Genomic DNA, 17,777 nt, shown 5'->3' on the forward strand with positions numbered 1-17,777 from the left:
TAATGTCCACTGCTCGTGTTTCTTGTTTATAAACATTTTAAGCTAAACATTCTGATCTGTTCCATCAGCCTTATTAATTAATATGGCGTATACCTCCACTACACTACTTTGATACGCATAGTGGGGATTAAGAAGTGAGTACACGCAATGTCCACTGAAAGAAAAGTGGGTATACGACGTATGCCTGTGTATACCCTCCACTACACCACTGGCCAATAGCTTTTCCTGACCTTGTGACCTGACCAGGAAACACTTTTGGTTCCCCCACTGCGTTGGCGGTTTTCCTGATTTTTTATTCAGTCTGAACCAGAGTGTGTACTGTACCCAGCCCTACTACTAAATTGTCGGGCTGTTGGTGGCTGAAGGCAGCTGATGGATGTTAGTCTGTAGCTCTGATCTCTATAGCGCTGACTCACTGTATAACTGCAGGCCAATGAGCAGCTCTGACAGCACATCAAACTGAGCAGACACACACACACTGCCTCTCTGTTACGAAGCTGTGGGAGGAAGCACATGATAAAGGGACCCCCATAGCTCCTGTACTCCTGAGTGGCGCAGTGGTCTAAGGCACTTCATCGCAGTGCTAACTGTGCCACTAGAGATCCTGGTTCGAATCCAGGCTCTGTCGCAGCCGGCCGCGACCGGGAGACTCATGGGCGGCGCACAATTGGCCCAGCGTCGTCCAGGGTAGGGGAGGGAATGGCCGGCAGGGATGTAGCTCAGTTGATAGAGCATGGCGTTTGCAACGCCAGGGTTGTGGGTTCGATTCCCACGGGGGGCCAGTATAAAAAAAAAAAAAAAAGATTTATTCACTAACTGTAAGTCGCTCTGGATAAGAGCGTCTGCTAAATGACTAAAAATTTAAAAAAAAAATAGCAATCAAACACACACAGAGTCTACAGACAGTGCACTGTGTTTAAAGACAAATAACCATACAATATCTGTGTGAGACAGACCCCTATGTGAGTCTATGGAGAGCATCATATGACAGTTACTGCATTAGATATTCCACTTCACTAGAAGTCAGACAGAAAGTGTAGTTCTTTAAAGCCTGCTTTAAAGCTCCACTAACATGACCCTCCATGTCTGCTACAGCACAGCTAATCCTCAGAGGTCATATTTCTGTGCCACTGTCCATCTTATGAAATTAGTCCGGGGCTATATCCCTTCCTGCACTTCTTATATAAAACTATCAGATGCAGTGGTAGCTGCCACAGAACCAGAGGAGGAAATTAAATAGGCCCTTGCATTAACATGGTATGTCGTAGGCAGGCAGGACGAGGCAGGGCTCAGTGATGTGACAAGACTTATGTGTGGATGTGTGGAGAGGGAGCAGATCAGACCTGACTTAGCTTAAGCAGGATCCTATGTAACTCAATGAGCTGGGAATGGAAGCGTCATGGACTCTTGCTACACCCAATGAAGCATGTTGCTCAAAAGGAAGGACAAGGGGAAACTGAATATACTGTAGGGACAAGGTCATGTACGAGCGAATACATGTAAAGTGTTTCTATGCCATAATTTCCCATAACATGTCCTCCTAAATCGCATAGTTTTTTCTCTCGATTTTTCTAGACTCTTATTACTATGCGTAGCAAAGGTTCGGGCAAATACATACCCATCACACTATGGAAATATTGAGTCGTTTACCAGAGGCCATAGGGGTTGCGTTGAGTCAATGGTGACAGTAGGTTGAGTGGACCACAGTGGAGCACTGTACCTCCCTAAAGGCCGCTTGGGTCACATTTTTCTCAGAGCCTATTTAGTAGTGCTGCTCCATCCCTCCATCCCTCTATCCCTCCGGAGGAGGACAGTAACCGTTACATAAAGCCTAATGCTCTAGGTGGGGTGGCCGCATGAACGCTGTGTCCTCAGGCAAATTGTGTTTCACCCAGCTAGACGTCAAGGTGAGAGAGGGATGGGGGTTGTGTCACCTCCAACAGCAGAGGAGAGGAGGACACAGGGACATGCTGCTGCTGCACTCTTTCCGCACTGTCCTCAATATGAGAGACAGACAAGTAACGACAGTGTATCTGTGTTCCGTGTCTCTCCTCTACTGTCAGAGGAAGGCCCAAAGAAATTGTCAACGACTCCAGTCACCCAAGTCATAGACTGTTCTCTCTGCTTCCGCACGGCAAGCGGTACCGGAGCGCCAAGTCTAGGTCCAAAAGGCTCCTTAACAGCTTCTACCCACTAACCATAAGACTGCTGAACAATTAATCAAATGGCCATCCGGACTATTTACATTGACACCCCCCCCTTTGTTTTTACACTGCTGCTACTCGCTGTTTGTTATCTATGCATAGTCACTTTATCCCTACCTACATGTAAAGATTACCTAGACTAACCTGTACCCCCGCACATTGACTCGGTAACGGTACCCCATGCATATAGCCTCGTTATTGTTCTTTTATTGTGTTACTTTTTATTTTATACTTTTGACTTTAGTTTATTTAGTCAATATTTTCTTAACTCTATTTCTTGAACTGCATTGTTGGTTAAGGGCTTGTAAGTAAGCATTTCACGGTAAGGTCTACAACTGTTGTATTCTGCGCATGTGACAAATACAATTTGATTTTATCCTCATCAGACCATTAGGACACAGGTTTATGGTATTCTCTGTCTCCTATATGAGAAAACTAGAGAAGCCCCCCAGCAAACATGCCCCTGTGTGTGTGTGTGTGTGCGTGTGTGTGTGTGTGCCTGTACCCGTGTCTGTGTGTGTGTGTGTTTGTGTGTGTGATGCATCCGTATGTGCATCCATGTGAGTGTGTGTTCATCTACATGGAATGTGTGACCGAGGGAGGTAGATTGATTTTATTGTATAGATTTGTGTATTGTTGTGAATTGTTAGATACTACTGCACTGTTGGAGCTAGGAACACAAGCATTTCGCTACACCTGCAATAACATCTGCTAAATATGTGTATGTGATTTCGAGGGAGGTAGATTGAGAGGAACAGAGTGCACCTTTAGAGAGATGTTGTACCTTTGGGAATGATCAGATGAATGTCTAATCAGAAACAGAAGCCCTGACCACCTAATGCACTGAGGCTCAGACACCACACTGTGTGCATTCTGATAAATCAGTAGCCTACGCAATGTCTAACAATGTGGACCGTGCAAACAATGATGATAGCTTTCTCTCATTTGTGACGCTAGTGTCTGGAAATGGAAAAGAGGATTTGCTGGGTGCCAAAAGTATTATGGCAATTCTGTCTCAACACCGAAACCACGGCTAACTGTTTACACTGTGCTGTGTCAATACGACCACGCACTGTCGTCTGCTTTTACACTATCCTGTACAAATAAACTTTCAGACTCATTGTGCCATTATCGCTATATTATCTGATAGCTGCTTCAGTGTGTATCACCGTATACTGTAGCACAGTAGTTGATGATTAATAAAAAGCCATAATGTCTGTGGGCCTGAGGGAGATCTGGATGTGATAAGCTGTCTTAGCTGGACCACGGTAGTCATATCGTCACATAGTTTAGACATTATAGAGGTGGAGCATGAGAGAGTGCAGTTCCAGGAAGAACGGGGGCCTTCGAGGCTTTGCATGCTTTTCCAGTGACAGGAGACGTGTGCATCTCTTTAGCTAGCAATCTTTCTCTCTATCTGAGTAGGGAGTAGTAGGGATTGATGTGTCGTGTCAGGTCAACAATAGTTACCACAGCCACAAAGTCATAAACCCTGCCTATTTCTACAATGTATCTTGTTAAAATTTTATTTTAAACCTAACCCTAACCTTAGCCCTAACCTTAACCACACTGTTAACCGTTTGCCTATTCCTAACCTTAAATTAAGATCAAAAAGCAAATTTTAGTTATGAAATTTTACGATATAGTGTCCATTTTGACTTTGTGGCTGTGCTATCTAGTGGAAACTGTTGTGGTTGTGACATAAAGTCCGGAGAGTAAAGACATGGGCATCTCTTTAGCTAGAGAACATAGAGAGTGGTTCCACTTTACATTAAGTGGCCTAAATGTATGTTTTCAAGAAGTTACATACAGTGTAGATACCGTGTATTCTAGTCATTGAACACTGGTCACTTTAATCATGTTTAGATACTGTTTTACTCACTTGATATGTATATACTGTATTATAGTTAGGGCTGTTGTGGTGACCATATTACCGCCGCCACACCGGTGGTCACGAGTCATGACGGCAGTCAAATTCCACGTGACCGTTTAGTCATGGTAATTAGGCTTCTCCAAGCTCTGATGCTGCTGATGGTCATTAGTAGCCTACCAAACTTGCTAACTGCCTGGTACTCAGCACTCTATTGTACCTCTAATCACTCTGACATCAATGCAAATGTAATCAAAAATCTAATCAATCACTTTATGAGAGCCCATGAGCTCATGTTGTGCAACATTTCTATAGGCTATGCAATTGCGGGAGAAAACAGAGTGATGGCCTCTATTAAAAAGAGGAGGATCCCATCAGCTTTCTATAGGCTAGGCCTAATATATTTATATCTCAACTTTCCTAATATTAAGCACATTGCTTATCTTTACAACAGGAGTATAGCCTACCTGGCTGGCATGAAAATTAACCACGGGAAATGCGTCCTCCATTCGCTATTTAAATGCATAGATGACATGTATTTTTTCCCCTGCCCCTGTTTCGAGACAGGTGCATGATAATGGTCCATTCTAAATCAAAACAAATTTCACACATATTATTTAGTATATGTAAAGACAAGATTAAATCAAGAATAGTCTGATGGGTGACAATATTAGCATATCACATATGAATGATATATTATCACTTGTGAATGATGCCCAGCTTAAGGCAAGAAACAATGCCTTTTTTGTGTGACTTTTTCTAATCATAGTCGCACACCTCATGTAGCCTAGCCCATAGGCCTATATGTTTTGATAAGGTTTGTATCACAACTAAAGTGGCCAAATAACTTCTTAAAATTAAGCTCATTAATCCGCTTTACAACGGGTGTAGAGCCTAACTGGCATACATAAGCAGCATGTGAGTTTCAAGTTTGGGGAAGATAATTTTCACCATAAAAATGCATCTTTATAATAAAAGCATTACATGCATAATTGCATTTGTGGTCACTTTTGATAATGGTGTTTTCCCGCTAATGGAACATTAGCGCTTATAGCCTACTGCCGTGTGCGCATTGCTGTACTTATAATGTGAAGAAATAGCCTAATAGTTTATCAACATTTTAAGATAAACGTTCTGATCCGTTGCGTCAGCCACATTGCGAAAAAAATGGTTTTGATGTTAGTGGTTGTATTAATTTGGGATCTACCGCATCCCACAACTGTCCCAGACTATGTTTGGAATATGTATTTCTCGCACAGAATAGGTCAACTTTTGTACTATGGGGGATAGTAGATTGACATAGGCTAGTGCTTTTGCTGTTCGTTAGGTTTACTCATCTTGTTGGCTGACGAAAAGTAAATGTGGACAGTTCTTCCAATATCTTCAATATGCACCTCGGAATTGGATAAGGACGCGCGCAGTTGCATCCCCGATGTGTCTGTCTTCACTTGTAGCCTGTGCGAAAGTCCCGATCACGTGATGGAGAGCCATTTGAGTGAGAGGTGCTTCGGAGCCCGCAGCACTCAGGGAGAAGGGCACATCGCAGCACTCCGGGCCAAGGGCACAACGGCCACTGGCCACAAAAGGCATGGTCATTTTTAGGGTGCATTACGGCCACAAAGGAGATGCCGCCGTGAAATTTGAGGCATTATCAAGTGCTTGTCAAATTGTGACTGATGAAGTGTGTACAGCCTGCGCAAAAAACAAAGCAGAGCTCATGCCTTTCAAGACACTTTTTTCAAATCATCATTAGAGTCGCATCTCCCTCAACGTGAGCAAGCCAAAGTAGATGATCGTGGACTACATGAAAATGAGGGCCGAACACGCCCCCATTCACATCGACAGGGCTGTAGTGGAGCGGAACGAGAGTTTCAAGTTCCTTGGTGTCCACATCACCAACAAACTATCATGGTCCAAACACACCAAGAAAGTCGTGAAGAGGGCACGACAATGCCTTTTCCCCCTCAGGAGACTGAAAAGATTTGGCATGGGTCCCCAGATCTTCAAAAAGTTATACAGCTGCACCATCGAGAGCATCCTGCCCACAGCCATTTGGCATAGCCAGATCAGGACCTAACATAAGGACAACTCAGAGTATGCTATTCTGTTCTTCTGAAATAGACTACATTTTCTTCATATCATGTTTCTTTAGACCTGTCTAAAATGAATAATCATTTATTGTGAAGGCGTAGGCTATATTACATGGATTTATTATACTTTTTTAAATGTAGATGTTCCAATGGTCTGCAGTGGCTTGTAGGCTATGTTTGGAAGCCAGGAGATGCTAAATGTGTTTATGTTAATTAACGGTAAATTACTGTGAAACCGACAGTTATTTGCTTGACAAAATTCTGTGACCGCCACAGCCCTAATTATAGTTATGGCTCATCCTATATAAATACTGCTTTACACACCTGTTCTATTCATATACTGTCTTTACACACCATAAAGACCTTCAGAAAGTATTCACACCCCTTGACTTTTTTGACATTTTGTTGTGTTACAGTCTGAATTTAAAATGGATTACATTTAGATTTTTTGTCACTGGCCTACACACAATACCCAATAATGTCAAAGGGGAATTACGTTTTTGGAAATGTTTACAAATTCATAAAAAATGAAAAGATGAAATGTCTTGAGTCAATAAGTATTCAACCCCTTTGTTATGGCAAGCCTAAATAAGTTCATGAGTAAAAATGTACTTAACAACTCACATAATAAGTTGCACAGACTCACTCTGTGTGCAATAATAGTGTTTAACATAATTTTTGAATGACTACCTCATCTCTGTATCCCACACATACAATTATCTGCAAGGTCCCTCAGTCGAGCAGTGAATTTCAAACACAGATTCAACCCCAAAGACCAGGGAGGTTTTCCAATGCCGCGCAAAGAAGGGCACCTATTGGTAGATGGGTAAAAATAAAAAAGCAGACATTGAATATCCCTTTGAGCATGGTGAAGTTATTAATTACACTTTGGATGGTGTATCAATACAGCCAGTCACTACAAAAATACAGGTGTCCTTCCTAACTCAGTTGCCGGAGAGGAAGGAAAAGCGCTCAGGAATTTCACCATGAGGCCAATGGTGACTTTAAAACAGTTACATGGAGTTTAATGGCAGTGATAGGAGAAAACTGAGGATCGATCAACAACATTGTAGTTGCTCCACAATACTAACCTAAATGACAGTGTAAAAAAGGAAGCCTGTACAGAATAAAAATATTCCAAAACATGCAACCTGTTCGCCACTAAAGTAAAACAGCAAAAAACGTGGCAAAGAAATTAACTTTATGTCCTGAATACAAAGCGTTATGTTTGGGGCAAATCCAACACAATACATCACTGAGTACCACTCTATAGATTTTCAAGCATGGTGGTGGCTGCATCATGTTATGGGTATGCTCGTCATCATGAAGGACTGGGGAGTTTTTCAGGATAAAAAATAAACTAAATGGAGCTAAGCAAAGGCAAAGTCCTAGAGGAAAACCTGGTTCAGTCTGCTTTCCACAAGACACTGGGAGATTAATTCAGCTTTCAGCAGGACAATAACCTAAAACACAAGGCCAAATCTACTCTGGAGTTGCTTACCAAGAAAACAGTGAATGTTCCTGAGTGTCCGAGTCACAGTTTTGCCTCAAATCTGCTTGACAATCTATGGCAAGACCTGAAAATGGTTGTCTAGAAATTATCAACAACCAATTTGACAGAGCTTGAACAATTTTGAAAACAATAATGGTCAAATGTTGCACAATCCAGGTGTGGAAAGCTCTTAGAGACTTACCCAGAAAGTCTCACAGCGGTAATCGCTGCCAAATGTATTGACACAGGGGGTCAAGATACACTATTGTCAGGCGTCAGTGTGTAGCGGTAGGACGGAGTCAGGCGCAGGACACAGAGCTAGTAGACAACGTACTTTACTCGTAAATAACAAATGAACATAAACTCCACGCAGGGAGGACAATCCCGCTCACCAGTCGATAACACCAAACATAGAACAAACATGCACACAACACAGTGGGAGCCAGAGGGTTCAATAGGGAACAAATCATAGACATAATGGGAACCAGGTGTGTTCAATGAAGACAAAACAAGTAGAACCCAGAAACATAGATCGGTAGCAGCTAGTACTCCGGTGGCGACGAACGCCGAAGCCTGCCCGAGCAAGGAGGAGGACCAGCCTCGGCTGAATCCGTGACAGTACCCCCCCCCCCCCCTTGATGCGCGGCTCCAGCCGTGCGCCGACACTGGCCTCGGGGACGGCCAAGAGGACGCGGCGCAGGGCGAGTCGGATGACGACGGTGGAAATTCCTCAACATGGAGGGATCGAGGATGTCCCTCCTAGGGACCCAGCACCGTTCCTCCGGACCGTACCCCTCCCACTCCACAAGATACTGCAGGCCTCCACCCGATGCCTCGAATCCAGGATGGGACGGACCGAGTACACCGGTGCCCCCTCGATGTCCAGAGGGGGCGGAGGAACCTCCCGTACATCAGACTCCTGGAGTGGACCAGCTACCACCGGCCTGAGGAGAGACACATGGAACGAGGGGTTAATACGATACTCAGGAGGAAGCTGTAACCTATAACAAACCTCGTTCAATCTCCTCAGGACTTTAAATGGCCCCACAAACCGCCGACTCAGCTTCCGGCAGGGCAGGCGAAGGGGCAGGTTTCGGGTCGAGAGCCAGACCCGGTCCCCCGGTGCATACACCGGGGCCTCACTGCGGTGGCGATCGGCGCTCGCCTTTTGTCGCCTGATGGCCTGTTGCAGGCGTACATGGGCAGCGTTCCAGGTCTCCTCCAAGCGCCGAAACCATTCATCCACCGCAGGTGCCTCGATCTGGCTCTGATGCCATGGTGCCAGGACCGGCTGATAACCTAACACACACTGAGATGGAGAAAGGTTAGTGGAGGAGTGGCGAAGGGAGTTTTGGGCCATCTCTGCCCAGGGATGAAAATCGACCACTCCCCCGGCCGGTCCTGGCAATAGGACCGCAGAAACCTACCCACATCCTGGTTAACTCTCTCCAACTGCCCATTACTCTCGGGGTGAAAACCTGAGGTCAGGCTGACCGAGACCCCCAGACGTGCCATGAACGCCCTCCAGACCCTTGAGGTGAACTGGGAACCCCGATCAGACACTATATCCTCAGATACCCCGTAGTGCCGGAAGACGTGTGTAAATAGGGCCTCCGCAGTCTGTAGGGCCGTAGGGAGACCGGGCAGAGGAATGAGACGGCAGGACTTAGAAAACCGATCCACAATGACCAGGATCGTGGTGTTCCCTTGTGACGGGGGAAGGTCCGTAACGAAATCCACCGATAGGTGGGACCACGGCCGTTGTGGAACGGGTAGGGGTTGTAATTTCCCTCTGGGCAGGTGTCTAGGTGCCTTACACCGGGCGCACACCGAGCAGGAGGAAACACAAACCCTCACGTCCTTAACTAAAGTGGGCCACCAGTACTTCCCACTAAGACAGTGCACTGTCCGACCGATGCCAGGATGACCAGAGGAGGGTGACGTGTGAGCCCAATAGATCAATCGATCGCGGACATCTAACGGCACGTACATACGACCCTCTGGACACTGGGGGGGGAGTGGGCTCTGTACGTAACGCCCGCTCGATGTCCGCGTCAACCTCCCACACCACCGGTGCCACCAGACACGAAGCCGGAAGTTTGGGAGTGGGCTCCATAGACCTCTCTTCTGTGTCATACAGTCGGGACAGAGCATCTGCCTTAGCGTTCTGGGAACCTGGTCTGTAAGAAAGGGTGAACACAAAACGGGTAAAAAACATGGCCCACCTTGCCTGGCGAGGGTTCAGTCTCCTCGCCGCCCGGATGTACTCCAGATTGCGGTGGTCAGTCAAAATGAGGAAAGGATGTTTAGCCCCCTCAAGCCAATGCCTCCATGCTTTCAGAGCCATAACCACAGCTAACAGCTCCCAGTCCCCCACATCATAGTTGCGCTCCGCCGGGCTGAGCTTCTTCGAAAAGAAAGCACAGGGGCGGAGCTTTGGTGGCATACCCAAGCACTGAGACAGTACAACTCCTATCCCAGCCTCGGACGCGTCCACCTCCACTGTGAATGCCAAGGAGGGATCTGGATGAGCCAGCACTGGAGCCGAGGTAAACAGGTCCTTCAGGTGACTAAAAGTCCTGTCCGCCCCAGCTGACCACTGCAGTCGCCCCAGTCCCCACTTCAGCAAGGAGGTAATGGGAGCCGCTACCTGACCAAAGCCCCGGATAAACCTCCAGTAGTAGTTGGCAAACCCTAAGAATCGCTGCACCTCCTTAACCGTGGTCGGCCAATTACGCACGGCCGAAATGCGGTCAATCTTCATCTCCACCCCTGACGCGGACAGGTGGTGCCCTAGGAAGGAGACGGACTTTTGAAAGAACAGACATCTCTCCGCCTTGACGTACAGGTCATGTTCCAACAGTCGACCAAGCACCTTGCGCACCAGGGACACATGCTCGGCTCGTGTAGCAGAGTATATGAGAATGTCATCTATATACACCACTACACCCTGTCCGTGCAGGTCCCTGAAAATCTCATCAACAAAGGATTGGAAGACTGATGGAGCATTAATCAACCTGTACTGCATGACGAGGTACTCATAGTGCCCAGATGTGGTACTAAATGCCGTTTTCCACTCATCTCCCTCCCGGATAAGCACCAGGTTGTACGCGCTCCTGAGATCCAATTTAGTGAAGAAGCGCGCCCCGTGCAATGACTCCGCCATACTAGCAATGAGAGGTAGTGGATAACTGTACTTAACAGTGATCGGATTGAGACCACGGTAGTCAATGCACGGGCGTAAACCTCCATCCTTCTTCTTCACAAAAAAGAAACTCGAGGAGACAGGTGAAGTGGAAGGCCGAATGTATCCCTGTCCCAGAGATTCGGAGACATATGTTTCCATAGCAGCCGTCTCTTCCTGTGACAGAGGATGCACGTGACTCCGGGGAAGTGCAGCGCCTACATGGAGATTTATCGCACAATCCCCCTGTCGATGGGGTGGTAATTGAGTCGCCTTCTTTTTACAGAAGGCGAGAGCCAAATCGGCATATTCGGGGGGAATGTGCATAGTGGAGACCTGGTTTGGACTTTCCACCGTAGTTGCACCTATGGAAACACTTACACACCTCCCCGAGCACTGACGTGACCATCCCTTGAGAGCCCTCTGTTGCCATGAAATCGTGGGGTCATGAGAGGTTAACCAGGGAAGCCCCAACACCACTGGAAACGCAGGAGAATCAATCAGAAAGAGACTAATTCTCTCCTCATGACCCTAATGCGTTTTCATCCAGAGTGGAGCTGTGACCTCCCTAATCAGGCCTGACCCTAAAGGGCGACTATCTAAGGCATGTACAGGGAAGGGCACATCAACAGGAACAATAGGAATCCCTAAACTACGGGAAAACTTACGATGAATAAAGTTCCCAGCTGCGCCTGAATCTACGAGCGCCTTGGGGAGAATGCGGGGAAAACTCACGAAATTTGATGTCAATACACATGTGCGCAACAGGGAGCTCTGGGTGAGTCGGGTGCCTACTCACCTGGGACAGTCCACCAGTGTTCTGCTTGCTGCCTCGACTCCCTGAGGACCCTCCCCAGCACCGACCAGCAGTGTGTCCTCTGCGGCCACAGTTGGTGCAGGAGACGGCCCCCCTTTCGGTCTCCCTGAGAGCAGCACCTCAGAGCTCCATCGGTGTAGGGTCGGCGGTGCTGTGGGATGGAATGGACGGACCCTGATCCGGACGTCCGCGGGTCGCCAACAGGTTATCCAGCCTTATCGACATATCCACCAGCTGGTCCAGGTTAAGGGTGGTGTCCCTGCAGGCCAGCTCCCGACGAATGTCCTCCCGTAGGCTGCATCGGTAGTGGTCAATCAGGGTCCTCTCATTCCATCCCGCGCTGGCAGCCAGGGTCCTGAAGTCCAGTGCGAAGTCCTGTGCGCTCCTCCTCCCCTGTCTGAGGTGGAACAGATGTTCCCCCACCGCTCTCCCCTCCGGTGGATGATCGAATACCGCCCGGAAGCGGCGGGTGAAATCTTCATAGCGCACCGACGCCGCGTCTATTCTTCCCCACTCGGCGTTGGCCCACTAGAGCGCTCTCCCCGACAGACAGGAGATGAGGGCGGACACGCTCTCATATCCCGAGGGAGCCGGGTGGATGGTAGCCAGGTAGAGCTCTACCTGGAGCTTTGGACGCGTTCCTCCACTGATCCGGAAGGAATGAATGTACCTGCTGACTCCATTTGAGGTGCGTGTTTCTGTCAGGCGTCAGTGTGTAGCGGTAGGACGGACTCAGGCGCAGGACACAGAGCTAGTAGACAACGTACTTTACTCGTAAATAACAAATGAACATAAACTCCACGCAGGGAGGACAATCCCGCTCACCAGTCGATAACACCAAACAACACAGTGGGAGCCAGAGGGTTAAATAGGGAACAAATCATAGACATAATGGGAACCAGGTGTGTACAATGAAGACAAAACAAGTAGAACCCAGAAACATACAGTGGGGGAAAAAAGTATTTAGTCCGCCACCAATTGTGAAAGTTCTCCCACTTAACACCATCCATGCACCGTCCTTCCATCACACCCCCAACCCATCACAACACCATCCATGCACCATCCTTCCATCACACCCCCAACCCATCACAACACCATCCATGCACCATCCTTCCATCACACCCCCAACCCATCACAACACCATCCATGCACCTGTAATTTTCATCATAGGTACACGTCAACTATGACAGACAAAATGAGAAAGAAAATTCCAGAAAATCACATTGTAGGATTTTTAATGATTTTTTTGCGAATTATGGTGGAAAATAAGTATTTGGTCAATAACAAAAGTTTCTCAATACTTTGTTATATACCCTTTGTTGGCAATGACACAGGTCAAACGTTTTCTGTAAGTCTTCACAAGGTTTTCACACACTGTTGCTGGTATTTTGGCCCATTCCTCCATGCAGATCTCCTCTAAAGCAGTGATGTTTTGGGGCTGTCGCTGGGCAACACGGACTTTCAACTCCCTCCAAAGATTTTCTATGGGGTTGAGATCTGGAGACTGGCTAGGCCACTCCAGGACCTTGAAATGCTTCTTACGAAGCCACTCCTTCGATGCCCGGGCGGTGTGTTTGGGATCATTGTCATGCTGAAAGACCCAGCCACGTTTCATCTTCAATGCCCTTGCTGATGGAAGGAGGTTTTCACTCAAAATCTCACGATACATGGCCCCATTCATTCTTTCCTTTACACGGATCAGTCGTCCTGGTCCCTTTGCAGAAAAACAGCCCCAAAGCATGATGTTTCCACCCCCATGCTTCACAGTAGGTATGGTGTTCTTTGGATGCAACTCAGCATTCTTTGTCCTCCAAACACGACGAGTTGAGTTTTTACCAAAAAGTTATATTTTGGTTTCATCTGACCATATGACATTCTCCCAATCCTCTTCTGGATCATCCAAATGCACTCTAGCAAACTTCAGACGGGCCTGGACATGTACTGGCTTAAGCAGGGGGACACGTCTGGCACTGCAGGATTTGAGTCCCTGGCGGCGTAGTGTGTTACTGATGGTAGGCTTTGTTACTTTGGTCCCAGCTCTCTGCAGGTCATTCACTAGGTCCCCCCGTGTGGTTCTGGGATTTTTGCTCACCGTTCTTGTGATCATTTTGACCCCACGGGGTGAGATCTTGCGTGGAGCCCCAGATCGAGGGAGATTATCAGTGGTCTTGTATGTCTTCCATTTCCTAATAATTGCTCCCAAAGTTGATTTCTTCAAACCAAGCTGCTTACCGATTGCAGATTCAGTCTTCCCAGCCTGGTGCAGGTCTACAATTTTGTTTCTGGTGTCCTTTGACAGCTCTTTGGTCTTGGCCATAGTGGAGTTTGGAGTGTGACTGTTTGAGGTTGTGGACAGGTGTCTTTTATACTGATAACAAGTTCAAACAGGTGCCATTAATACAGGTAACGAGTGGAGGACAGAGGAGCCTCTTAAAGAAGAAGTTACAGGTCTGTGAGAGCCAGAAATCTTGCTTGTTTGTAGGTGACCAAATACTTATTTTCCACCATAATTTGCTAATAAATTCATAAAAAATCCTACAATGTGATTTTCTGGAGAAAAAAAATCTAAATTTGTCTGTCATAGTTGACGTGTACCTATGATGAAAATTACAGGCCTCTCTCATCTTTTTAAGTGGGAGAACTTGCACAATTGGTGGCTGACTAAATACTTTTTTCCCCCACTGTAGATCGGTGACGACGAACGCCGAAGCCTGCCCGAGCAAGGAGGAGGAGCAGCCTCGGCTGAATCCGTGACAACTATATATAGAAAAGTATGTGGACACCCCTTCAAATTAGTGGATTCGGCTATTTCAGCCACACCCGTTGCTGACAGGTATATAAAATCGAGCACACAGCCATACAATCTCCATAGACAATCATTGGCAGTAGAATGGCCTTACTGAAGAGCTCAGTGACTTTCAACGTGGCACCGTCATAGTTTGCCACCTTTCCAACAAGTCAGTTCGTCAAATTTCTGCCATGCTAGAGCTGCCTCGGTCAACTAAGTAAGTGCTGTTATTGTGAAGTGGAAACGTCTAGGAGCAACAACGGCTCAGCCGTGAAGTGGTAGGCCACACAAGCTCACAGAGTGGGACGGGCGAGCGCTGAAGTGCGTAAAAATCGTCTGTCCTCGGTTGCAACACCCACTACCGAGTTCCAAACTGCCTCTGGAAGCAACGTCAGCACAAGAACTGTTCGTCGGGAACTTCATGAAATGGGTTTCCATGGCCGAGCAAGCCTAAGATCACCATGCGCAATGCCAAGCGTCGGCTGGAGTGGTGTAAAGCTTGCCACCATTGGACTCTGGAGTGATGAATCACGCTTCACCATCTGCCTGTCCAATGGACAAATCTGGGTTTGGCGGATGCCAGGAGAATGCTACCTGCCCGAATGCATAGTGCCAACTGTAAAGTTTGGTGGAGGAGGAATAATGGTCTGGGGCTGTTTTTCATGGTTCAGGCTAGGCTCCTTAGGACATCTACTTTGTGCATGACGCAAGTAATTTTTCCAACAATTGTTTACAAACAGATTATTTCACTTATAATTCAATGTATCACAATTCCAGGCACTGTATTACTGCACTGTTGGAGCTAGAAACACAAGCATTTCACTGCACCTGCGATAACATCTTCAAATCATAGCTTTAACCAAAAAGCCGGGAATATTGTATAAACTCCACATTTCCCATAGTCCCTCCCTGATACCGTATTGTGACCCAGAAAACAAGATAACAAGATAATAACAAAAAAACTACATTTGAGAGGGCCAGGAACAAGAGACAGATGAGGCAGGATAGAATCATGTCTCAGGTCTTGAAGAGGAGCCAAACAGTAGATGACAGAAGCAGAGTTGGAGGCACTGTTATCCTCTGTGCTCCTTTGTTCTCAACATTAGCCAGATGCTGCAATTAGACAACAAAGCCTGACCAATTACTGCAGGCCAGGGGGATGTGCTGCTACGGACTGAATAACACACCGCCAGATTACCCAGTATCTAAGAAGCCCAGCTGCAATGTCCTTATAGAGCAGTGTTCTCCTTCTTAAGAGACATGACCACATGCTTTGATGATCTGTGAGGACACAGACGGAGGGATGTTGGTACGGACAAGGATTTTCCTGACTATGTGACATGACCAGGGAAAACTCCAGGCCGTAGTTATAACTTATGTCTACGGCCCTGAGTTTTCACCTGCTCACATGGCTTAGACCTCATCGACGGCCTGGGATGAGTTGGACGGTGGACCTACCTTCTCCTGGTACTGGCGCCGGGATGAGTCCAGGGACTGGATGAGGGCCGTGGCGTGGCCGATGAACATGGCATAGCAGGTGGCGCCCACGATCATACTGAGCATGGTCAGCCAGATATCAGACATGCTCTCTGGGGCTTGGCGACCATAACCGATACACAGCATGTGACTCATGGCTTTGAACAGGGCGAAGGAGTACAGCTCGCTCCACGAGTCATTCTGTTGGGAGAGAGAGTAGGGTTTCTATTACAAAAAAGCACATTATAGAGAAAGAGTAACATTGCATTAAAACCACATTTTCAATATCACTGTGCAAAAACAAGACGATGATCAACCTAAAAGTCTTAAATTCAAAGGCTTCAAAGAGAAAGAAAAATATAGTGGAAAGACAGAGAGAGAAAGAGAGAGAGGCAATACAAGAAAGTTTGTGAAAGAAAGCTGCAATCACTCCTCTGTAGTAGGTAAAGCATTATGACTCCATTGTGCTAGCTAGCTGCTTTTTGAAGGCCTAATCACTCCAGCACAGTGCTGTTGGTTCAGGTATAGAAGGCCACTTCAGACTCTAATGAGGAGCCACTCTGCCTTCGATTTGTCTATACAGTGAGACTAGAGTAATTTTAAACACGCTCTCCTCAGCCCGCTAACAGCAACACTGACTAAGAAACGCTGCCTGGTTACAGGTTTACTCCTTTAGAGTGATGTCACTGCTCATTTTCTACTCAGCCATCTGTAGGACTGTTGGTTCGGAGTTAGACTGTCCTGGCTGTACAGAGCAGAGCCTAAGAGAGCAGTCTCCACTGTCATTGATTGACTCCTGAATCGGATTGTTTCCGTTTTGAATTTCACTCCACCCCATTTGCATTCCATTCAAAATTCTTTAGTTGGGAGAAGGTTTGGGAGAAGGCTTCAGAACTAAGAACAGATATAGCCCCTGGTTCACCCCAGATTTGACTGCCCTTGACCAGCACAAAAACATGCTGTGGCGTACTGCCTTAGCATCGAACAGCCCCCGCGATATGCAATTTTTCAGGGAAGTCAGGAACCAATATACACAATCAGTTAGGAAAGCAAAGGCTAGCTTTTTCAAACAGAAATTTGCATCCTGTAGCACTCTCCAAAAAGTTTTGGGACACTGTAAAGTCCATGGAGAATAAGAGCACCTCCTCCCAGCTGCCCACTGCACTGAGGCTAGGAAACACTGTCACCACCGATAAATCTACGATAATCGAGAATTTCAACAAGCATTTTGCTACAGCTGGCCATGCTTTCCATCTGGCTACCCCTACCCCGGCCACCAGCTCTGCACCCTCCGCTGCAACTTGCCCATGCCCCCCCACCCCGCTTCTCCTTCACCCAAATTCAGACAGCTGATGTTCTGAAAGAGCTGCAAAATCTGGACCCCTACAAATCAGCTGGGCTAGACAATCTGGACCCTTTCTTTCTAAAATTAGCCGCCAAAATTATCGCAACCCTTATTACTAGCCTGTTCAACCTCTCTTTCGTATCGTCTGAGATCCCCAGAGATTGGAAAGCTGCCGCGGTCATCCCCCTCTTCAAAGGGGGTGACACTCTATATTCAAACTGTTACAGACCTATATCCATCCTGCCCTGCCTTTCTAAAGTATTTGAAAGCCAAGCTAACAAACAGATCACCGACCATTTCGAATCCCACCGTACCTTCTCCGCTATGCAATCTGGTTTCCAAGCTGGTCATGGGTGCACCTCAGCCATGCACAAGGTCCTAAACGATATTATAACCGCAATCGATAAAAGACAGTACTGTGCAGCCGTCTTCATCGACCTGGCCAAGGCTTTCGACTCTGTCAATCACTGCATTCTTATTGGCAGACTAAATAGCCTTGGTTTCTCAAATG

At 47.0% G+C, this 17,777-nt stretch overlaps 1 pseudogene across 1 annotated transcript in view; it reads right to left on the reverse strand.

Annotated features, from left to right (window-relative positions):
- LOC311137160 (potassium/sodium hyperpolarization-activated cyclic nucleotide-gated channel 2-like) overlaps positions 1–17,777 on the reverse strand; it is a 124,488-nt pseudogene that overhangs the window by 48,646 nt on the left and 58,065 nt on the right. The window contains exon 4 of the transcript in view: positions 15,904–16,122. The product of the transcript in view is annotated as a potassium/sodium hyperpolarization-activated cyclic nucleotide-gated channel 2-like (transcript). The remainder of the gene's footprint in view (positions 1–15,903; positions 16,123–17,777) is intronic.

This window comes from Coregonus lavaretus (assembly GCF_964263955.1).
Source record: "Coregonus lavaretus genome assembly, chromosome: 11".
Lineage (NCBI taxonomy): Eukaryota > Metazoa > Chordata > Actinopteri > Salmoniformes > Salmonidae > Coregonus > Coregonus lavaretus.